This window comes from Polyodon spathula, chromosome 1 (genome assembly GCF_017654505.1).
Source record: "Polyodon spathula isolate WHYD16114869_AA chromosome 1, ASM1765450v1, whole genome shotgun sequence".
Lineage (NCBI taxonomy): Eukaryota > Metazoa > Chordata > Actinopteri > Acipenseriformes > Polyodontidae > Polyodon > Polyodon spathula.
In genome coordinates this window covers 51684767-51709213 of record NC_054534.1, presented here as the reverse complement: position 1 = coordinate 51709213, position 24447 = coordinate 51684767, and the positions used below count along the sequence as shown (strand labels likewise).

The 24447-nt window shown below is 43.3% G+C and overlaps 1 long non-coding RNA gene and 1 pseudogene across 1 annotated transcript; one reads left to right on the top strand and one right to left on the bottom strand.

Moving 5' to 3' along the window:
- Positions 1 to 14230, bottom strand: part of LOC121321219 — an 86275-nt pseudogene extending 72045 nt beyond the window's left edge.
- Positions 14231 to 16527: 2297 nt separating this feature from the next.
- Positions 16528 to 22870, top strand: LOC121303161. Its single transcript, XR_005947759.1, has 3 exons — positions 16528 to 16615; positions 16730 to 16809; positions 22833 to 22870. It is a non-coding gene; the product is annotated as an uncharacterized LOC121303161 (long non-coding RNA).
- Positions 22871 to 24447: the final 1577 nt, after the last annotated feature.

Below are 24447 nucleotides of genomic sequence, written 5' to 3'. Positions count from 1 at the left end.
TAAGCGATAACCCTGTTTTGGCATATGGCAACACACATAGTGACATTCCCTCTGTGATAGGTACCCCTACCATGACACACTGTCCTATACGCTTTCTGCCTCACTAGCAACATTTGAAACCTGTCTCACCAACAAAGATGTATTGAACAGCTGTCAATGAGCGCCATAATTTTCTGTGTGCAAAAATTAAGAAAGATACTATGACCAACTCCAGTATGACCATGACCAAAATGAGCCATGTACATGTCTATAAATGTATTAAGTTTCTGGCTGCTCCTTGTCTCAACAAAGCTTGAATGTTTCTCTTTACAGTAAGTGTGCCTAGGTTTCTTATGCATGTGAAAAAAAGAAAAAAGTTAATTAATGCAAATTTGATTTCAAAGTCTGGAATGTATGTTCAAATAAACAAGTGTTAACTGTTAGCAGTTGTAAACAAAAAAATATACGCATTTTAAAGATGAATCAGCTAAAAATGACATATGCTATGTTTGGACCTGAACTTTTCAATTTTCTTTATTTTGCAGGGTGCCTTTTCATGGTAGGCAAGCATAATCTCAAAGTGCATTACAAAGTCATGCTAAAGGGCAGTGTAAAAATACAGTGGAACAATACAGAATCAAGTTTAAATAATAATAATAATAATAATAATAATAATAATAATAATAATAATAATAATAATAATAATAACAACTAGAACTGCCAGGCAGTTTTACGCTTCCAAGCCCCAGTACAAAACACTTAACCAATTACTGGAAGAATCAAACAGCCATTTTAGTTTCAGCTCAAAACCATTTTTTTAGAGTCAGTTGAATTGCCACAGTGTCAAGGATGATGCTTCTGAAGTTTGGAGTTAGTCAAGTAAATTGTTTGTCAACTGACGCAGGTTTAAATTTCAAATGTAAACATATATCTGGCGGACATCTTGTTTTATAAAACATCACCATTTTTACATATTTGTATCCCATTGTTACTGCGACAATAACTACCAAGTTTAGAGTTTGTTGGTCAAATGTTTTTCAAACAGCAGCAGTTTGCTGTTAAGGGCGCGTTTCGTTAAAGTTTGTGGCAGCCATTTCGACATTAAAATTTATCTCAGAAACTTCTGCTTCGCAAATTTGATGCGGGTTTGGATGCTGATGATATATGCCAAGTTTCAGATCAATCGCTTCACCGGTTGAAGATTTTGAAAGGTTTTATCGAAAAATGTGTCATACCACCAATTGCAAGGACACAGCAGCAAAATATTTTCAGCATCAGACAGCCAATGTATCCAGCTTGTTAGCTGCCAAGTCAGAACCTGATCAGTCACACAGCTTCGAAGTAGCAGCAGTTTAAAGTTATGGGAAGAAAATAAATACTAAATAAATAAATAAATAAATAAATAAATAAAATCTTACCAATAACAATAGGCTTCCCAGCCTTTGGCTAGGAAGCCTAATAACTGCAACAGCAATGACCTGGGGCCAAGTGCCAGACCATGTGACCTATGACCGTATTTCCCCTGTGGCATATATTGGCCACTACTAGAATTTGAACTTTGAAGGCTGTACTATATTCTACCATAAATTAATAGTACAATATATGCTGTCATTTGATTTGTATGTGTCCTCTATGTTTCTTGATGCATCAACTTTATTTTTTAACAAACTTCATAGGTCAAAGGTCAATGTTAAGGTCATTTTTTTTAATAGAGCCCATATGGTTTCCTATATGTGTTCCACAGTAACCATGACCCTATCTCACCCTGTAAGGAGTTATAAGCTAGTTTTACATTTGACCTTAAGGAGAGGTCAAAGGTCACAATCAAGGCATTTCTTTAATAGTGCACACATTAATTCCCATAGGCTCCGCTATTCTGTGAAGATTCATGAGTCTACAACATTTAACTTAGATAAATACTTTAATATATCCAACTATATGCTAATTTATCATAGCTGAAAGTTCATTGGCTCGTAATGACCATGTTTTTTTTGTGCAGCAATTTGCCTTGAACAATCTTGATAGACAACCTTACCAAGGCTATGTATGCAAAGTTTCGCTTCAATCGGCTTAACGGTTTCATAGAAGACGGCATTTGAATGTTTTTGACAAATCCAATATGGCCACCAAACCATGTGACCAATCGACTTCTCTTGAACAAATGTAAATATAGGGCATAAGTGTAGTCTGTGCCCCAAGTTTCACATCTGTACCATAAGCGGTTTCGGAGAAGATTTTTTTAAATTGTCCAAAATTCTTGAAAATCCAATATGGTTGCCAAACCATGTGACCTATGACCTTCATTTTCAGGCTGGCACAACTTCCCATAGGCCTCTACCATCTTGTGAAGCAGTGCTATTTGATTTGCTGGCTGCTCCGAAAAAGCAAGCTGAATGTAATGTTGAATTTCATTAGCTGGCTGTGATGTAATACTTTGTCTTTGACCACTCAGGTGTAAGACCATGGGAAGAGAGCTTTTTTTGAAATTAGTGTAAGTTTGAAAACAATGGAAAAAGAGAGAGAGAGAACAGGCTGAAAGGGCTCCGGTTCTATTTCGAATCCCTGATTGCTATGCGGTGTGTCTTGTATGTTCATATATAGTTCTAGATTGTCTATTGAAAACCTGGTATTTAAAATGTTCTATGGTGCCCCGCTGCCTTTTAAAAAGATGCACCTCTCCTCTCACGAACTTCTACTGGCACATACCAGTAGACAAATAACTTTTGTTCTGGTAATAGTGTATGTATAAAGGGGAGGCCCCTTTTCTTTTTCTTTTTTTTGGCAGGGGGCCCCAGAATTGCTTAAGCCCTGCTTCTGACTCAATCTGAATGGATGTATCTGTGATTGTTTTTTTTTACTGATCTCTTTTGAAGAATTTGTTGCTTGGTAGTATTTCAGAGTTTCTTCAGACGCCTAAAAACTGTGCACATCTTGCCTGTAATAAAGGCATTTCTAATTTTAAAACTAAGTGACCTTATTTTGCCCAGCCTGGAGATTGTTATTTTTGTAAATTTTGCTTTTTGTCTTTCTTTGTGTTTAAATTGTTTTGTTTTGGCCCTTGTGCCCTTTCATTTTGTGTTTATTTATAATAAAATAGTTATTTTTTTGAACTGCAGTCTGTCTCTGGGCCTCTATCCACTCGCCAGCCTGCCACATTTGGTGTCAGAGTGGATAGAGGCCCAGAGACAGACTGCAGTTCAAAAAAATAACTATTTTATTATAAATAAACACAAAATGAAAGGGCACAAGGGCCAAAACAAAACAATTTAAACACAAAGAAAGACAAAAAGCAAAATTTACAAAAATAACAATCTCCAGGCTGGGCAATGCCTTCACTGGATTCAAGCTTTCCAAACAACCAAAAAAAACCAACCTGCTTCCTCAGCTCCCTCTCCCCAAATGAGAAGCAGAGGCCTTCTTTTATATCAGGTGGCTGGGCGCTGATTGATCGTTAATCAACCTAATCAACTAATCAACCCCAGCCACCTGAACATAATAAACCCAGGCAGGTAGGGGAAGTTAACCCCATCTCTGCCAATTTAAAGGGCAGAGCTTTGCTCTGCCACAAGCTGCCTGATAGGCACGGTGTGACCACGTGTCTGTTGCATTCTGGAACAAGACGCTACGTCATACAGCACCCTTCTCCATTTGATTCCGTATGGCAATGAAAGCGAGCTAGCAACCTCGCAAATGTAATGGTTGACATTTCTTTTTCAGGGAACCAGGGTTACGATAAGTAATCTAACATTCCCTTTCAATCTCGAAATGTCAGCCATTACGGGTTGGGAAATGTATACCCAAGCTGTCGCAGTGAGGCAAAGCAGCCACAAGCCTTGCCCTGGCGTGAGCCTAACTTGAAAGCTGCTGCACAAGAGGGCAAGCTGCATCCAGGACTCTGGACCCCACAGAAGGCGCCGCTGAAGTAGCCACATTCAGTTGATAAAACCTTATAAATGTATGCGGTGTGGCCCGTGCCGCAGCGTTATATATGTCAGGTAGGGATGCCCCATGAAACACTGCCCAAGACTTCACAGTCCCTCTAGTGGAGTGAGCTGTAACATCACTTGGAGAGGGTAGGTTAGCCAGCTCATAAGCCAGCCGGATCCTATCCACTATCTAATGAAGTAACAAATGCTGCTTGCAAAGTGCTTGACCATAACACACCAATAACTGGGTGTAACACCTCAGCACCCTGACAGGGCAGAGTGTATTAAGTCTCTAATCTGCTTCAAAGGGGAAAGGGGGTGGGTGGAATGCCTCCAATTCCACCGACTGGTTCAGGTGATACTGAAACAACTTTTGGCAGGAAAGCCGGGTTAGTGCGTAAAGTAACATTATCATCACTGCTGGCAAAGCGCAAACAGGAACTCTCTATGGAAAGGGCCTGTAACTCACTGACACGTTTGGCTGATGTGACGGCCAGGAGAAAGGCTGTCTTAAAAGACAAGTATTTAGGGTCCACTGAACGCAGAGGCTCGAAGGGAGCCTTCGTAAGAGCCTCTAGAACTAAGTCCAGAAGCCAGGAAGGAACCATTGGTTTAAGAGACGGGTGGTGCCGCCTAGCCCCTTTTAAAAACTGCACTGTCAAAAAATGAGCTCAAGAGTCAATTTTGACATGGCACACAGATACAGCAGCCAGGTACACCTTCAACATAGAGGGGGATTTACCCTCCTCTAGGACGTCCTGCAGGATCTGTAAAATATGACATGGGGCATGATGTCTCAGCAAACACCATACCTGGAAAAGCCTCAATTTATAAGATTACTGAGACCTCGTTGAAGAGGCTCCAGCATTCTGTACTGTGGCCGTAACGGCGTCAGAGACTCCGAGGGCACTCAGACATTCCCGTTCAGGGGCCAGACCCACAACTAGACTGACCCGGGGTCCAGGTGCCACTGACAGCCCTGAGCCTGACTGAGAAGGTCCCTACATAGCGGAATCTACCACAGCTGTCCCTGAATGAGCTGGCTCAGAGCAGCAAACCATATCCTCCTGGGCCAGTAGGGTGCAACCAGGAGGACCCTTGAGCCCTCGTTCTGCACTTTCTCCAAGAAGGACGGGATCAGTGCTAGAGGTGGGAATGCATACAGTAAGCCGTGAGGTCAACTGTGGGCAAGGCATCGATTCCCAGAGGGCCCCCACCTCTCTGAATCGAGAAGCACAGAGGGCAATGTGTGGACTCCTCTGAGGAAAACAGGTCGGCTGTTGTGCTGCCGAACCAGTGCCAAATCAAGGCTACCACCTGGGGATGCAGGTGCCACACGACGTGCAAAGGAGCCCCCATCGACGGCAGGTCTGCTGTTTCGTTCGAAACCCCCGGCAGGTGGACTATCATGAGGGACAGAAAAAGCGGTTGTGCCCAGGTGAGCAACTGGAATGCCACTTGGTACAACCCTGGGGAACGTAGCCCCTCCTGCTGATTGACATATGCCATGACAGTGGTATTGTCTGTGCGCACTAGTACATGCCTGCCCTGCAGCACCAATTGAAAATGGAGCAGGGCTAGGTGCACTGCCCTCACTTCCAGAGCAGCCACCTGCCAGTCCAGACCCCATGGATGCCCCTGTTGTTCCAAACCACCCCCCAACTGTAGTTGTAGGCGTCCGTGGTCAGCATGTCTCTCTGGTATATTACACCCATAGTTACTGTCTCACTGAGGTGATGAGGATTCTTCCACTAACTTAGGGCACGCCAGCATAACCAAGACACCATCAGCGTGTGGTGTCTGTCTCAAGCCAGAACTTCGTCCATGCACTTGGACAAACTCCTGGGACCAAGAGACAGACCGAATGGCAGAACACAGAACTCGTACATTCTGCCCCAAAAGGCAAAGCGGAGGTACTTTCTGTGGCCAAGATGTATCGGCATGTGAAAGTACTCGTCCTTTATGTCCACGGTCGCAAAACAGTCGCCTGGCCAGACAGACTGGAGAATGTGATGGGTTTCCTTCAGGAATAAGTTCAGGCCTCTGAGAGCCAAAAAGGAATGGAGCCTGCTGTCCCACTTTGGTACCAGAAAATCCCTTGAGTAAAAACCCTCCTGTTGACATGGAGGTTCTACAAGGTGAATTGCTCTTTGTGAGTAAACCATTCAATTCTTGCTTGAGGACAGAAGCCTGTGCAGGGTAGGACACCAAAGTGTTCACGAGCCCCTGGAAGGGAGGAGGTCCGGCTCGAAATTGGAATGAGTAGCCGGAGTGGATGATTGCAAGCACCCATGCGTCGGTGGTGCATTGTCTCCATTCCAGAAGGTGGTGCTGGCTGAACAGGTGCAAGGCCTAAGGCTTACGTCCAATGGCTTGACCACTGTGCCGAGCTATGCGGAGCAGCTGGTCATTCACCAGCTTCAGCTCATTAATAATATGAGGAGAAGGCTGGGCAGACAGGTCCTGCAGCAGCTGCGATTGATCTTGCTGCCAGTGCACCCTCACTGTATGCTCTTTTTAAGCGTGTCTCCGTGACCCTACACTGTTTATTTGGGCAGGAGATGTCATAGGACAGCTTTAAAATAGTCGGTGTCTGCACGGCAGCAACTGCGTAATGAATGTGTGGGAAATGCTGGAGCCCCAGCTTCTCCATGCCCTGGAGGGCATACAATGCTTCCACCCATCTGGAGCAAGTGGGTGCTGATGCTGGGCTGCCCAACAAAGACTGCAGCTCCTACAAAATCCGAGAGGACCGGAAGGGTCTTACAGTGCTGTGTAGTCGACACCGAAGTTTCAAAAACCGATCGCGGACCTGGGTCTTCTCATTCCAGGGATCTGGACACGGACAGCAGCTCTGCTCACAAATGTTGTTATCTCATCCGCCAGCGGACCTCTAGGAGCCATATATGTCACAGACGTGGAGCCCTTTGAACAGGAGGGGTCCTCCATTCCTCCTTCGAAATTCGCCTCCATATAGGCAGCCAGAAACACCACATCGTCCTGCTCCTCCTCAATCAGTTGAGACTGCGGGAGAGCCAGGACCAGTGCTGGAGCTGAGGGTGTTTCCAGTAACCCAAAAGCCAGAGTGGGTGCAGGGGGAGCTGTCAAATTGATAAGACGCTCCAACGACAACTGCAGCCATGCTTGCTAGCTACGTCATTTGTGCCCGTAAGGCTGACACATCTGCACTTGGCGAGTTCCTTTGCTTCTTTGCTTTCTTGGTCTCGTGCTCCGGAGAGCGAGACACAGACCAAGCACTGCAGCTCACAGACAGCTCATGCGAGGGGCTCCTGAAGAGTGTCAGCAAAGGCCATGGAGAGCAGGAGGAGGTGGAACGACCTTCAGCAGGGTTGTTATGTGTACCGGGGCTATGCATGGTGGAGCTATTCATCGGGTTAATCCAGATGAGTACACGGGGCACAGAGCGTGCTGTGTAGAGCAGTACAATGCACAGGGGTACCGGGGCTATGCATGGGAGTGCTATGCACTGGTTAATGCACGGGGCACCAATGGATGTGTGAGGTATTATGCATGGGAGTACCACCGAAAAAGGCCCAAAATGTTATGCACTGGTTTAATGTGCTAAGCTGCTGAGCCGGAGCTACGAGGCGCACACACTAAAAACAACTGTAGACGGTTTGAAGACAAGAACAGTATTTAGTTTTTATTTTTTTTGTGTTTGTCAGAAACAAACAGAACTTGCGCCACTAGCAAAAAAGCGCAGCCCTGTGCATATAGCTTATGCTACTGTCAATGCACGGCTGCGCCGGCTGGTATGGGCAATGCACGGCTCAAGTAGATTTATTAGGTAAATGATACCTTGCCGACCGAATCTATAGCACTCAAATACAAAACATCTGAATGATGCAAAGGATCTTGGAGCTCTCTCAATACTCTTTCCCTACGAAAAGCTAATCTAATTAAAATTGCTCCTTGATCTATGGGATCTCTAAGGAAGGGCGTTGCCATTTTAGAGGGGTGTGTCAAGTGCTTTCATTGGGTAGAAGTACGAGTTTTTATACACAGATCCAGCTAACTTTAAGTTAGCCTGCGCTGGAGCAGGTTTAAGATTAAGGATGTGTTGCTATGGTAACTTAGTCGGCTAGACTTTAAGCTTGCTTCGAGGAATGGAAAAAGCCAGACTTCTGTCAAGTTATCCTGAGAGTTACCAGGCTAACTCAGTTAGCCAGCTACGAGGAACAGGGCCTGAGTTTATTCCCTCATGATAACAGATTAAAGACTAAGGCCAAGCTCACACCAAAAGAAAGTTATAGAACTTCTCTCTAACCACTCACTCTTTCCTATCATACAGCCCCAGCCATTCCACAAAAAGCCATATAGTGTTTTTTCCCCATAAACTAGCATACTGTTTGTTTATCTGGTTCGTCACAGCACAACACAATTTCTCTTGGAATGACTTTGCACCTACTAACATGGAGGACCCCTGAGGCCACTATTTATAGCTCCATCCCACGTGATCCCCTCCTCCCAATCACTGCACCCCTGCTGTTCCCGCGTGGATAAACCTCCGACCCCTAGGAACTTCCACAGCCCCTGAAGACGAGGGAGGGAGCCTCAACTGCCTCCCCTCCCACAATCATTTTCCCTTATTTACCCCCAAACACTCCTGCAGACACACACACTCACATTCCTAACTATGATCCCCAAACGACCCCCCCTCCCCCAATTCTGCTAATGGCGTGGGCAGTCTCACAATACACAAGAATGACAAACAAATTAACAGACACAAAACTGTTTACAGTCCCTGCAGGGGCAGCGATACAGCAGTCCAAAAGTTCCAAAACCGCTACAATATATAAATAAACATTGAATTATTTAGGTATAATACTTTAACAAAAGTAATGATGCCGTAGGTATATATTAAATTAGTATCGGTCATCACATGTGCATCTTGTAATATTTGATGAACTTCACTTTTACTTCATGGAGGGTTTTAAAAATGTATATCTGCAATCATATACAGATATTACATTTAATGTATTATTGGGGAGCAATATTACATTTAAATAATGTTATGTATTTTTGCTGAACATTGATGGAGTATAAAAAGTGATCTAAGTGGGACTTTCCAAATGTTACATATTATATTTACTGTACAGTAACTATAATAAGCAGAGGCATTACTCTGAAATGAAGTGTGAACAATTAATTCCTACAAAAAGTGTATGTCACCAACAAAGAAGTTACATTTTAAATGGCATCATTACTATTTTAATTCACCCCAGGTCTGTTTACAACCATATATTTTTGCATCATATAATTGGGATAATTGACAAAACAAAAATAGGTTCCAGCAATTTTCAAATGATTATTATGTAGTCAGAAATTAAGAATGAATATTTTGGTTAAAGTTAATAATAAATGTTGATTGAAAATGTAATTGCATATCACATCCATTTATATTATGTTTTTTTACCTTTGAAAATATGGAATAATTTCCCACTGTTTACATGTTTTTAACTGAAAAGAAAGTTGATCTGATTTAAATGTTAATGGAAAGTAACAAGGAATAATTAAACGTAAATTTAATATCAATTGCATATCTATTAAATATTAATTTAACATTAATATAATATATAATTGCATATCTATGTAATATTGATTTATACCATGCAATGTAAAGTGTTACCCAATATTTCTAGTTACATCTTATAGTTTATTTACTGCAACCTTTATCTTTCAGGGTGAACATGTAAGTCTGTATACTGATGAAGAATTGATTTATCCAGGTGAAAGGATTACAAAATCTGAAAGCTTTCTTTCAGTTTTTAGCTTTCTTTTTTTACATAAACTGAGTAAAAGTGCCCTAGAAGATTTGTTGTCTTTAATTAATTTGCATTGCCCCATAGATCTTTTTCTAAAATGTTTTGACAGTGATTCTGTAAGCATACAGTTTTTTTGCCCCAGTTGTCAAAATTATTTTGGCATTGATGTTCTTGATGCATGCCAGTATTGTAATAGCAATCCTGGGAATAAATATGCAATAATAATGAGTAGTTCATTCTTTCTTACTATATCAATCAAAAAGAAGTTGGAAACAATTATTATGGATGAACATTTTTATAAAGAATTTGATTACAAAACATCACCGGCAGAAAATGCTGTCAAAATATGGAGACCATTTTTGATGTGGAAATGTACATATCAGTCAACAAAAATCTGCTTTTAAAATATCCATTCTTAATTTCTGACTACATAATAATCATTGAAAATTGCTTGAACCTATTTTTGTTTTGTCAATGATCCTAATTATATGATGCAAAAATATATGGTTGTAAACAGACCTGGGGTGAATTAAAATGGTAATGATGTCATTTAAAATGATAAGTGTAACTATAGTTGGGCCTAGGCACACCTGTGTAATTGTAAATATATCATTCATGTAATTGTTCAATTACAGTTCAATTACACCCATCATACTTATTTTGTCAGAATTTGATACATGTAATCGACTGAACAAGATTATTTTACTGAATAACACTTACAAATATACCTGTTTATATTACTGTGCATGTTACTTTTTAGTACAATTGGACTTATAATTGAAACTGTAATGTTAACTGAACAAAATATAACTATAATTGTAATTTAAGCTAACAATTACTTTGTAATTGTAATTCTAATTGAGCCCAAGTATAGTTATAAGAACCCCTTAGTACAAATCCATCTCTTCAACACATTTCCTAATCTCTCTCTTTAGAATACACGGTATGCAAGTGCAACCTGGACTGCAGACCAAATTAACATTTCTACTGTATCAGTTGTTCAAACACCTTCTTTGCATCACCTCTACCATACATGCACAGCCAAACACAACATAGCAAAAATAGCATATCTCCCGGTCGCCAAATTTTTTAAGACCTTTGAAAACGTAAGTTGCGGATGCAACCCTGGTTACCTGAAAGACAAATGAACCATTAAGGTATGGGACATTGCCATTAGGCAGTAGGATTGGCTGAGCTTTATAGCAAAGCTGCTGATAGGCCTCCGCGCGAGCTGATGTGTAAGCCTGCCCCCCTGGGAGCTTATTATATGCAGCGTGCGGAGACTCTCTTCCTCTTTTGCTCTTCAGGCCGTGAAGGCTTCCGGAGCGACCTCACGGCTTGATTTGTTTTCTCTTTCAGGGAACTGAGGTTGCATCCACAACCTATCGTTCTCTTTCAATTCGAAAATAACCATCAACGTATGGGAACAGTGTACCCAAGCCGTCGCGAGAGAGGATTCTCGGCAGTAGGACAGACTTACGTCATAACGCAACTGCGTAGGCAATACATCTAGGCATATGCGGAGCTGCGCCTCAGCGTCTATGCTCGCAATGACACCTGTCCTAAGGTGGGGTATTAAACACTACATTGGCATCCTGAGGTGCCATAGAGTGTAGTACAGATGCTCCAAATAACACTGTGTAACAAATTTTTTTTTTTTTTTTGTTCCTCAGTAGTGTTATTTCCCAATTGCTCATGCCTCAAAAGTGTAGAAAATGGCTATTATTCCCCACAAACTTTGCTTTTGTGACCAGAACAGTGATATTTCAAAATATCACTATTTCCAATGGGAAAACGGGCAAATGTGTGTCTTTTCGTTCACATAAAGTCAGAAAAAAACAACATATGAATCCAAATTAACATGAATTTATACTAAAGTAATACAAAAATGACTACAAAAGATTTAGAAGTGAGTAGTTTTTCGAGATTTACGATTATACTGTATTTAGCACTCTGGATGGTCGAAAAGCCCTAAGGCTGACAGGCACTCCCGCTCAGGGGCCAAGCCCATAGCTGCATGAGCTTGGGGTTTGGGTGCCAAAGCCGTCCTTTGGCCTGGGACAATAGGTCTGCTCGCAGGGGAAGCTCCCGCGGTTGACCGTGCAGTAACTGCACCACGCTCGGAAACCAAATTCTCAGAGGCCACCGAGGAGCGATCAGAATCACTGTCGCTTGCTCTACCCTGACCTTCTCTAAGAGGGCAGGGAGCATCAGAATCGGTGGAAACGCATATAGGAGGACTGGCGGCCATTCGTGAGCCAGTGCATCGACTCTTAGGGGACTGTCGGGGTCCCTCACCGAGAACCATAGGGGGCAGTGCGTGATCTCTCACGAAGCGAAGAGATCCACTTGCGCTATGCCGAACCATTCCCAGACGCCATTCCCCTGCCAGAGGGCCTCCTCTGGATAGGAGGTCCGCTGCATAACTGTCTCTGCCTGGTAGGTGAACCGCGCACAGAGAGGTCAAACGTGGCTGTGCCCATAGCAACAGCCGTGTTACCATTCGGTGAAGGCGGGGGGACCGTAGGCCGCCCTGGCGGTTGATATACGCCACAACTGTGGTGTTGTCCGACCGCACCAACACGTGCTTGTCTATGAACACAGGCAAGAAGTGCCGGAGGGCGAGGTCCACTGCTCTGAGTTCCAGAGCATTGATGTGGGCTGACCTCCAGGGTCCTGACCACACTCCGCGGGTCCCTGAGCCATTCCAGACTGCTCCCCAACCTTGGTTGGAAGAGTCGGTCGTAACCATTTCCCTCCGGAAATGGGACCCAAGCGAATGCCTTGGCGGATGTTTGATGGAACTTTCCACCAGCGTAGTGCCTCCCAGCAGGTTCGGGATACCGTCAACCTGCGGTGTTTTTCTCTCCGCAGGTGTAACGCGAAGGCATTGAACCAGGCCTGTAGAGGTCTCTGGTGTAATAAGCCCAAAGGAAGGGCTTGTGAGGCGGCAGCCATCAGCCCCAGCATGCGCTGACACAGCTCAAAGCTGATTGTTTATCTCAACCTGAACAGGGAGAGACACCATTCCAGCGAGGCAACTCTTTGTGTCGACAAGGTCACTTCCATGGACACAGTCCAGATGCAACCCTACAAACTCGGTCTGTTGGCTTGGCATGAGACAGCTCTTCTCTGAATTGACCTTCAGACCCAGCCACTGAAGGTGGTTCATAACCATCACTGTGTGCTGTGCCAGCTGCTCCTTCGACTGCTCGCAGACGAGCCAGTCGTCCAGATAGTTCAGCAGTCAGACACCTTGAGCCCGCAAAGGAGCTAAAATGGCATCCATACATTTGGAAAAGGTTCGAGGAGCTAGTGACAGACCAAATGGGAGGACACAAAACTCTTACACCCTGCTCTGGAATGCGAAACGCAGATACTTCCTGTGACCTGGGCAGATGGGAGCGTGAAAGTACACATCTGCCAGGTCCACAGTGGTAAACCAGTCACAGTATCAGACTGACTGGATGATGTGCCTGTGCGTAAGCATCCTGAACGATAACCGCTGGAGGTATCTGTTCAGTACTCGCAGATCTAAAATAGGGTGGAACCTGCTGTCCTTCTTTGGCACTAGGAAGTATTTGGAATAGAACCCTTGGTCGATCAGAGCAGTGTCTACTTGTTGAATGCCACGCTTCCTGAGCAGTGCCTGTATTTCCACATTCAGAGCTGAGGACTGAACCGAGTCCTTCACTGCAGTTACGACCACCCCCCTGAAGGGGGGAGGCTTTAACCGGAACTGAAGGGTGTACCCGGTGGAAATGGTTTTGTGCACCCTGATGTTGTTGGTGCATTGTTGCCAGAACTGGAGCTGTGGAACGGTGTAAGGGTGGGCTAATAGCTGCCTGGATGTCTCAGGGCTGCTTTAGCTGTGCTCGCCACCAAGGGGCCTGGCCAGAGTCACGAGGGTGTGACCTGCCACCTCCTCTAGGGCGCCATTCTATGCGCCGCGGTCCAGAAGATGGAGGCTGACCGCGTGCTGCTGCAGCTGAAGGAGGTGTCTTAGCACCCCGTGGCCGGGGTAGGTGCTGTGGTGTTCTACGCCACTGATGCTCCTGTTGGCGCTTAGGCTGGAAGGGCTTATACGGCCACATCTTAACCATCTGCTGGGATGCCTCCCGGGATTTAGCAAAGCGCTGCAGCATCTCCTCCACCGCTGGGCCAAAGGTGTGCCCCGGTGTGATGGGAGCGTCTAGTAACGGGGCCTTGTCAGGCTCTTGGACTCTCGCCTGCAAGAGCCAGAGCTGCCTTCTGGCAACTACTAGACACGCAATACTCCTGCCCTGGGCCCGAGCATTTAGCTGGCCTATCTTAACAAGGAATTGAGCGATCAGCGCCAATTCCACCCTTAGAGATGCCAAAAGGTGCTCAGGGAGGTCTTTCACCAGCGATGCTTTTTTTAAATGAACCTCCGTGATCCTGCACTGTTGATTAGAGAGAGCCCGAGAGCGTCGGTGTCTTGACCAGGGCCACGAAGGCGACATCGACTGGTGGAAAAGACGCCAGTCCCGCCTCACTCGCTCCCTGCATGGCAAACATGGAAGCTTTCCGCGAAGTTGCCGGTGAAGAGGCTGGGGCCCCCCAGGTGGATTGCACCTCCTTAATAAAGTCCGGGAAGGCTGGGAGCGTCCTGGACTGTGGAGACCGCACAGACGGCGACTCAAACAGCGACCTCCGAGGTAATTCCCAGAGGGCCACTCAATTCCTAGGGGTCATTGGTGTCCAACACCTCCAACTCAGTGTCCTGCTCTAAGGTGTGAGAGATTGTTTCGGCCTCTAAACTATCCTCCTCAATGGGAGGCTCACTTTCTAATGCATCCCTGGAGATCGCATCTGCGTCCCAAACCCCTTGGGGTTGTTGGGCGACTGGGGAGGGCAGAGCCGGTTGGACGGCTGTCGGCCCGGCCGGAGCATCAGTGGTGTGTGGTGCCCTGTTAGTCAGAGACATGAGGAGTGATTGCTGACCCATCATTACATCCATAAACTGGGACATCTTGGACGTGAACTCAGCCATGTCTGACCTGTTCCTATGGCGTCTGTCCTGGCAAGGGGAACGAGAGCGTCCCCTATGACAGGGTAAAATGGAGGCTACGGGAGCGTTCCCGAGCACGTCGATAGCTGTAATTTTACAGGCGGTGTAGACGACGGAGGAGCAGACACCATGCAGGACGACCCAGAGGAAGGGAAGTGGCTCCCCATTGCTTTCTTCGCCCTCTGGAGAAGAGTGTGCTGTTGAAAATTAGCACACAACGAACAAAACGTTCTGTCTGCCAAGGCAGACGTGGCATGCTCTGGTCCCAGGCATGCCACACACTCCTCATGTGGGTTGCTCGCTGGCAATTTAGCCTGGCAGAAGCATCGAGCGTCGAGGTGCGTGCACCGAGCGTCGAAGCTACGAGCGTCGAGTTGCGTTTATCGAGCATCGATGCGCCGAGCGTCGAACGTGGAGGCGTCGAGCGTCGAGGTGTCGATGCACCGAGCGTCGAACGCGGAAGCGTCGAGTCCCGAAGCGGCAAGCGTCGAGGTGCGTGCACCAAGCCCCAAGTGCCGAGGCACTAAGCACAAGTGCCGAAGCACTATTCCGAAGCGCCAAGGCGCTGACAGTGGAAACGCCGAAGCGCGTGTACTGAGCGTAAAGACGCTATGCACTAGACGCCGAAGCGTCAGCTGACACGCAGAGCGGAGACGCTAAGTGCTAGTACAGTGTCTTGGTCTTAAAAGACAATGGAGTTGTGCTATACTTACCTGTTGGTAAGGGGCAATGAAGTTGTCGTTGGCGGTAGTCTTCCTTATGTACTTGTATGGGAGAAATTTTTATTTATTTATTTTTTTGAGGAACTGCAGCTGCACTGAGTGCAGATATTAGTAGCGTAGCTACTGAAGACAGCGACCATGCGGTGAGATGAACACAATCCGCAGGTGGTAGTTTTAAGAGTGGCTGCAAGTAGCAGGCTAAACTCCGGGTCTGGCGAGAAGCGAGACCGAGGCTGCAAATTGCGTGGCCTTACAGGCGCGCAACGTGTCCTCTAAACTCTATTCAATGCCTGTTAGGGAAGAATAGGCAAGCAAAAAACCCAACAAAAATATATATAATACAAAATATATATAATAATAATAATAATAATAATAATAATAATAATAATATAATAATAATAATAATAATAATAATAATAATATGAAAGAATAAGGAAGACGAAGGGCCAACGCGGAAAAAACGCGATGCCGAGGCAAAGCGTGAAAAGGAGAATATAATTTTAAAATTATATATATATAGTGCTCAAAGGAGCGAACACTGAAATAAACTCAGAGAAGGGGCAGTAGCCAGCTTCTCAAGCTCAAGACTGTCGAGTACAATCAGTGAAAAGTAAATCTCACAGAGAGAACTTACGTGCTCAGAGCCTTACAAAGGCTGAAGGCAAATGAGGAAGAGAGTCTCCGCGCGCTGCGTATAGTAAGCTCCCAGGGGGGCGGGCTTACACGTCAGGTCGTGCGGCAGCTTTGCTATAAAGCTCAGCCAATCCCTACTGCCTGACGGCAATATCCCATACCTTGATGGTTATTTTCGAATTGAAAGGGAACTGTCCTTAAGACAATTTAAGACATTATAAGGTCTGAAATTTAGGAAAATGAATTTAAGACCATTTAAGACTTTTTAAGGACCCGCGGACACCATGATAAGTAAAGAAATAAATAACATAAAATAAATAAATAAATAAATAAATAAATAAATATCAGAATGTTTTTTTCTTTCTTTTGTAGTATGTTTTGTAATTCATTTTCTGACACAGAATTGCCGTTCAGCAGTTTTTTCATTCAGCCATTTTATCTTTTTGTTTAGGAGTGCAGGTGGAAGGCATTCCTTTGAAAAAGGACGAGACTGATGTGAACCAATCACATGATAGATGGAGACTACTACCCAGCGGTGTAAGGATGTTAGGGCAATAGTTCAATCTATTTTTCCTCCTATGATGAGGTTTTAACCAATCACAGGCCAGAATTTACTCATATCATTGACACTATTTCCCCACTTACAAACAGAACCGTCAAGAAAGATCGAAACTGCCCATGGTACACCCTCGAACTTCAACTGCTTAAATCTGCCTGCCGCAAACTCGAGGGTAAGTGAATGTTATCTGGACTAACGGTTCACAGAGAGATACATCCAGCCACCGACCGATCCAACTCCTGTCCATCCTCCTCTCTTACCTGTCATGATTTCTCCTCTTTCTTTTGGAATAAAAGTGATAACATCTATTTTACGCTCACCCACCACAAACTTAGTGTACTACTTGACCACCTCGACACTCCTCCAGTTGCTCCTTCTGCCCTCTCCTCCTTCTCTCCTCTCTCCATTGCTGATGTTTCCGGCTTACTGTTGAAATCAACTACTGCCACGTGCCCCCTGGACCCCTGGCCGACTAACCTCGTCTGTCTCTGTGCTTCTGATCTTGCTCCCTCCATTATGCAAACTCTAAACCTGTCACTGGACTTGGGTTTGGTTCCTGCTGCTCTCAAGCTTGAGTTTACTCAAGAAACCCTCCCTTGACCCGGCTGACTTATATAATTTCCGTCCCATCTCCAATCTCCCTTTTCTCTCAAAAACTCTTGAAAGGGCTGTAGCCAGTCACCTGATGAAACACCTCACGGACATCTGCTTGAATCTCTACCATCTGGTTTCTGGCTGCATCACAGTACCGAAACTGCTGTGCTCCGGATTGTGAATAATCTCCTGCTCAATGCTGATGCTGGTGCTCCCTCTGTGCTTGTGCTTCTTGACCTAACAGCTGCTTTTGACACCATAGGTCATTGCATTCTCCTTGACCGCCTTCAGAAGTATGTTGGAATCTCTGGAACCTATCTCTCCTGGATATCTTCTTACCTATCTGGACGCATGCAGTCTGTTTTCTATGCTGGGCACAGTGGTGTTGCAAACCCAGTCACTTGTGGTGTCCCCCAAGGATCTGTTCTTGGCCCCCTTCTCTTCAATATCTGCATGATTCCTTTGGGTCACCTAATCTGCCAACACAACCTCATGTTTCACTTCTATGCTGGCGACACCCAGCTCTACTTAAAACTCTTCAACTGAACACTAACAAATCTGAACTCCTTCTAGTAGGATCTAAAACTCAAGAATCTCAACATAGCTGTCCTGAACCTCGGAAACTGTCTGCTGCTGCCTTCCCCCACAGCACGAAGCCTTAGAGTACTTTTTAACAGTAAACTCTCTGATGCCCACATCTCCTCCGTGGTAAAATCATCCTTCTACCATCTTCGAAACATCTCCAAAGTCTGTCCCTACCTTTCCCTCCCAGATGCGGAGATACTTTGTCATACATTTGTCTCCTCTCGACTCGACTACTGCAACTCTCTATATGGTGGTCTCCCAGCACGCACCATAACTGACTGCAGCTAGTTCAGAATGCCTCTGCCAGGATCCTTACCAGATGTAAAAAACATCATTACATCACCCCAACCCCCCACTCCCCGACACTGGCTAACTGTAAAGTTCAGGATTATATTGAAAATTCTCCTGCTCACCTACAATGCCCTTCATCACCCAGGTCCCGTGTACCCCCTCAACCTGCTGACCCGCTATGACCCTGCCCGCAAGCTGAGGTCCTTCAACTCTGGCCTGGTTTCCCAAGCAAAAGTGCACCACACTTGGACAACGCTCATTTAACTTCATGACTCCGACTCTTTGGAACTCTCTCCCAGCTTTGATGTGTGATGCTCTGACCGTAGCTCGCTTTAAATCAACTCCCAAAACCCACCTGTTCTCTCTTGCTTTCCATGCTCCTTAAGCCTGATATCTGTTATGAGCTGCTGCTACTATTTCACGTATTGTTACTGTCATGTATTCTGCATTTTCCACTGTATTAATTGTACTATTTCATGTATTATGCTACTATCATATATTATGTACTTTCCACATGTTTTATGCATTTCTATATTTGAATATTATGGATTTTCTTGTATTTACTGCATGTTGTAAAGCGCTTTGTGATGGTGTTCCACTATGAAAGGCGCTATATAAAGTAAAAATTGACTGATTGATTGAATAATACCGGTATTGCAAAAACAAAGTAACCCCATACAATTGGTGAGACAGACATATAAAGACAGACAGACAGACACACAGGAGAATAGAAAGACAGACCGCAAAAGACAGACAACTATATCTGTTATAAGCGATTATAAACAATAGCGCAAAAAACAATGACAAACGCGTGCAATAATACTATTCATATTCTATAATTGTTAATAGGAACATAAGAACATAAGAAAGTTTACAAACGAGAGGAGGCCATTCGGCCCATCTTTCTCGTTTGGTTGTTAGTAGCTTATTGATCCCAGAATCTCATCAAGCAGCTTCTTGAAGAATCCCAGGGTGCCAGCTTCAACAACATTACTGGGGAGTTGGTTCCAGACCCTCACGATTCTCTGTGTAAAAAAGTGCCTTGTATTTTCTGTTCGGAATGCCCCTTTGTCTAATCTCCATTTGTGACCCCTGGTCCTTGTTTCTTTTTTCAGGCTGAAAAAGTCCCTTGGGTCGACACTGTCAATACCTTTTAGAATTTTGAATGCTTGAATTAGGTCGCCACGTAGTCTTCTTTGTTCAAGACTGAACAGATTCAATTCTTTTAGCCTGTCTGCATATGACATGCCTTTTAAGCCCGGAATAATTCTGGTCGCTCTTCTTTGCATTCTGTCTAGAGCAGCAATATCTTTTTTATAGCGAGGTGACCAGAACTGAACACAATATTCAAGATGAGGTTTTACAATGCATTGTACAGTTTTAACATTACTTCCCTTGATTTAAATTAAACACTTTTCACAATGTATCTGAGCATCTTGTTGGCCTTTTTTATAGCTTCGCCACATTATCTAGATGAAGACATTTCTGAGTCAACAAAAACTCCTAGGTCTTTTTCATAGATTCCTTCTCTAATTTCAATATCTCCCATATGATATTTATAATGTACATTTTTATTTCCTGCGTGCAGTACCTTACACTTTTCTCTATTAAATGTCATTTGCCATGTGTCTGCCCAGTTCTGAATCTTGTCTAGATCATTTTGAATGACCTTTGCTGCTGCAACAGTGTTTGCCACTCCTCCTATTTTTGTGCTGCCTGCGAATTTAACAAGTTTGCTTACTATACCAGAATCTAAATCATTAATGTAGATTAGGAATAGCAGAGGACCTAATACTGATCCCTGTGGTACTCCACTGGTTACTTCACTCCATTCTGAGGTTTCTCCTCTAAATCAGTACTTTCTGTTTTCTACATGTTAACCACTCCCTAATCCATGCACTTGTGTTTCTTTGAATCCCTGTGTTCAGTTTGAGAATTAATCTCTTATGCGGGACTTTGTTAGAAGCTTTCTGGAAATCTAAATAAACCATGTCATATGCTTTGCAATTATCCATTATTGATGTTGCATCCTCAAAAAAATCAAGCAAGTTAGTTAGACACGATCGCCCTTTCCTAAAACCATGTTGACTGTCTCCCAGGATACTGTTACCATATAGGTAATTTTCCATTTTGGATTTTATTCTAGTTTCCATAAGTTTGCATATAATAGAAGTCAGGCTTATTGGTCTGTAGTTACCTGGTTCAGTTTTGTTTCCCTTTTTGTGGATCGGTATTACGTTTGCAATTTTCCAGTCTGTCGATACAACTCCTGTGTCAAGATACTGTTACGTGATCTTGGTTGGCGGTTTGTAAATAACTTTTCATTTCTTTGAGTAATATTGGGAGTGTCTCATCCAGCCCATGGGGATTGTTTATTTTAAGCACTGCTTGTCCCTTTAACACTTCTGCCTCGGTTATGCTAAAGTTATTTAAAACTGGTGAGGAACTGGTTGACATTTTTTTAATTGATCTATTAAACCATTTTGGCAATTTAGTTTTACATTTAGATTTGTCTACTTTATGGATGTAATTGTTTTGCACCTCTAGTACTACATTTTTGAAGAACAGCCATCCCTTTTCTGTGGATGTTTTCTCTATTTTACTCCAATCTACTTCTGTTAGTCTCTGTTTCATACCTTCATAGTTTGCTTTTCTAAAATTGCAAACCTTAGCTTTAGTCTTTACTTTTGGGGTTTTAAAAAGCACTTCAAATGAGACCATGTTGTGGTCTGAGTTTGGTAGTGGTTCTCTGACCTCTGTTGTAGTTATTCTGTCTTCGTTATTTGAAAAGACTAAATTAAGGCATGCCTCCCCTCTAGTCGGTGCCTTGATAAATGGTGTTAGGAAGCAGTCATTTGTCATTTCCATCCTTCGCGCTTCCCACTGGGTTTTTCCATTTTATTTGGGGGAAGTTGAAATCCCCCATTAGCATGGCTTCTTCTTTGCTACACGCATTTCTAATGTCATTGTATAACAGATTATTGTGCTCACCGTCTGAATCTGGAGGTCTATAGCGTGCTCCTATTATTATGCCTTTTGAATTTTTGTCTGTTATTCTGACCCATATTGATTCGGTTTTATTTTCTTTGTCCAGGTTTAACACCTGGGCTTCAAGACTGTTTCTTATGTATAGCGCTACCCCTCCTCCTCTTCTGTCCTGCCTGTCTTTCCTATACAGTGTATACCCACAAATATTATATTCGTCCCCATCACTCTCAGATAACCACGTTTCTGTAACACCTATCACATCATAGTTACCTGTTAGTGCAGTAGCTTCAAGTTCTAGAATTTTGTTTCTGATACTTCTAGCATTTAGATAAATACATTTAATGGTTGTCTTACCTGAGTTGTTGTTCTTGTTTTGATGCGGTCTCCCTTCTGTTTTTTTGTTGATTTCTCCCCCCTTCCTTTCTAGTTTAAATGCTTCAGAACCTGCTCGAGGATCTTTTGGACATCATTAATTTCGAGCATCATTAATAACCACTTATATCAGATCCCTAAACTGAAGTGTTACCTATATATGCATGTTATGTCATCATCGTCAGGAGCATTTTACATGTTTGTCTCTTCTTTACAACCATATATATATTATATATATATATATATATATATATATATATATATATATATAAACCATATATATATATACTATAGATATATAATATATATAATATATTTGTTCAGATCTTTTATGTTGCTACTTGTTTTCACTGGGCAATGTTGTATATATATTACCCTGTGGACATTTCTACTGACATTTTACTCGATTCCAGGGGGGGGGGGTTACTTTCTTTATTTTAACATCTGAAATGTTATACTTTTTTTATTTTCATATAATAACTTATCAGTTAAAAAATGGTTAGGTATCAGTACTGTAACATCTCATTTTGTGAATAAAACATTTAATTGGTCACTACAAGTGCCTGTGTCCTGCAGGACTGCCATGAATCCTGCAGGACTTGAGGACAATTCCTGCATATTCAACAGGATTGAAAACTCCGCTGTCAGGCAAAACAAAGGGCAGATGATTTAGTGAGTGCAATTTCACAAAAACTAGGGAACACAGAGCATGTAAATGAACAAAATAGTGGTAGTGAGACAGTGAAAGCCAAATGCAATTTGCAGTGAATGACAATATTGGCAGCAGTCGTGCAGTGTGGAATCTTGAAGAGCATGCAAATGAACACAATACTAATAGCAATAGTTAAAGCCTAGACATTGCGATGCAATTTGAAGTGAGTGATAATATTTTTTCAGGAATTATAATGCTGATTTTGAAAGTGAACAAGATTCAATGTCTGGCGCAGATAAGAGAGGATAAGGAGGCTTATATTTTAATGGATGGACGAAAGAATTGGGCCATTAGCAGTAACATCCCAACGTGTCACATAAACAGTTTATTAGGTACTTTGCAGCAGCAACAACAGCAGTGACAGTGATGAGAGGAACTACAACAGCAGCAATAACATTGGAACTGGGAACAGGGAATGAAAAGCTATGTACCTCTATCAGGTACATATTTAATTCAACTTTTAGTTATTCTGCATCTCTACACTGAATCATGAAAAGGTTACAATATTATTATAATAATAGTATCTTTATTTTTATATAGCACCTTTTATAGTGGACCACCATCACAAAGTGCTTTACAGAGGTAGGCTGTGAACTGTGCATTATATACAGAGTCACTTACAATAGGACATTGATTTAACATCTAATCCGCAGGATGGAGCACAAGGAGGTTAAGTGACTTGCTCAGGTTCACACACAATGAACTGCAGTACCTGTGCATGTTTTGCTTCCTGCATCTGGCCTGACGTCAACACTTCGCCAGCCTGTCACACACATGATTTTCAGCATGTGACTTTGTCATCAAGTAGGAAGATACAGGAAACAACGTCAGGTATGTGGCTAAGCAGTTTTCCATCTTTTTTAAGTTATCTTGTCTTGGGGTACATAGGGTACTTTATAAATGTCAACTATGTTGTGCTAAATTAAGTAGAAAAAAAAGATATATATATATATATATATATATATATATATATATATATATATATATATATATATATACACACACACACACACATATATATATATATATATATATATATATATATACAGCTCTGGAAAAAATTAAGAGACCACTGCAAAATTATCAGTTTCTCTGGTTTTACTATTTATAGGTATGTGTTTGGGTAAAATGAACATTTAGTTTTATTCTATAAACTACTGACAACATTTCTCCCAAATTCCAAATAAAAATATTGTCATTTAGAGCATTTATTTGCAGAAAATGACAACTGGTCAAAATAACAAAAAAGATGCAGTGTTGTCAGACCTCGAATAATGCAAAGAAAATAAGTTCAGATTCATTTTTAAACAACACAATACTAATGTTTTAACTTAGGAAGAGTTCAGAAATCAATATTTGGTGGAATAACCCTGATTTTCAATCACAGTTTTCATGCGTCTTGGCATACTCTCCACCAGTCTTTCACATTGATGTTGGGTGACTTTATGCCACTCCTGGCGCAAAAATTCAAGCAGCTCTGCTTTGTTTGATGGCTTGTGACCATCCATCTTCCTCTTGATCACATTCCAGAGGTTTTCAATGGGGTTCAGGTCTGGAGATTGGGTTGGCAATGACAGGGTCTTGATCTGGTGGTCCTCCATCCACACCTTGATTGACCTGGCTGTGTGGCATGGAGCATTGTCCTGCTGGAAAAACCAGTCCTCAGAGTTGGGGATCATTGTCAGAGCAGAAGGAAGCAAGTTTTCTTCCAGGAAAACCTTGTACTTGGCTTGATTCATGCATCCTTCACAGAGACAAATCTGCCCGATTCCAGCCTTGCTGAAGCACCCCCAGATCATCACCTATCCTCCACCACATTTCACAGTGGGTGCGAGACACTGTGGCTTGTAGGCCTCTCCAGGTCTCCGTCTAACCATTAGATGACCAGATGTTGGGCAAGCTGAAAATTGGACTCATCAGAGAAGATGACCCTTTACTCCAGTCTTCTACGGTCCAATCCTTATGGTCTTTTGCAAACCTCAGCCTGGCTCTTCTTTGCTTCTCATTGATGAAGGGCTTTTTTCTAGCTTTGCACGACTTCAGCCCTGTCCCTAGGAGCCTGTTTCGAACAGTCCTCGCCGTGTACTTCACCCCAGCTGCCGTTTGCCATTTTTTTTGTAGGTCACTTGATGTCATCCTACGGTTGCTGAGTGACATTCGAATGAGTTGGCGGTCATCCTGGTCAGTGGAGAGTCGTTTTCACCCTCTGTTGTTCTGTAGCTTTGTTGTCCCGAATGTGTGCTGCTTGACCTTGTTCTTATGAACCAC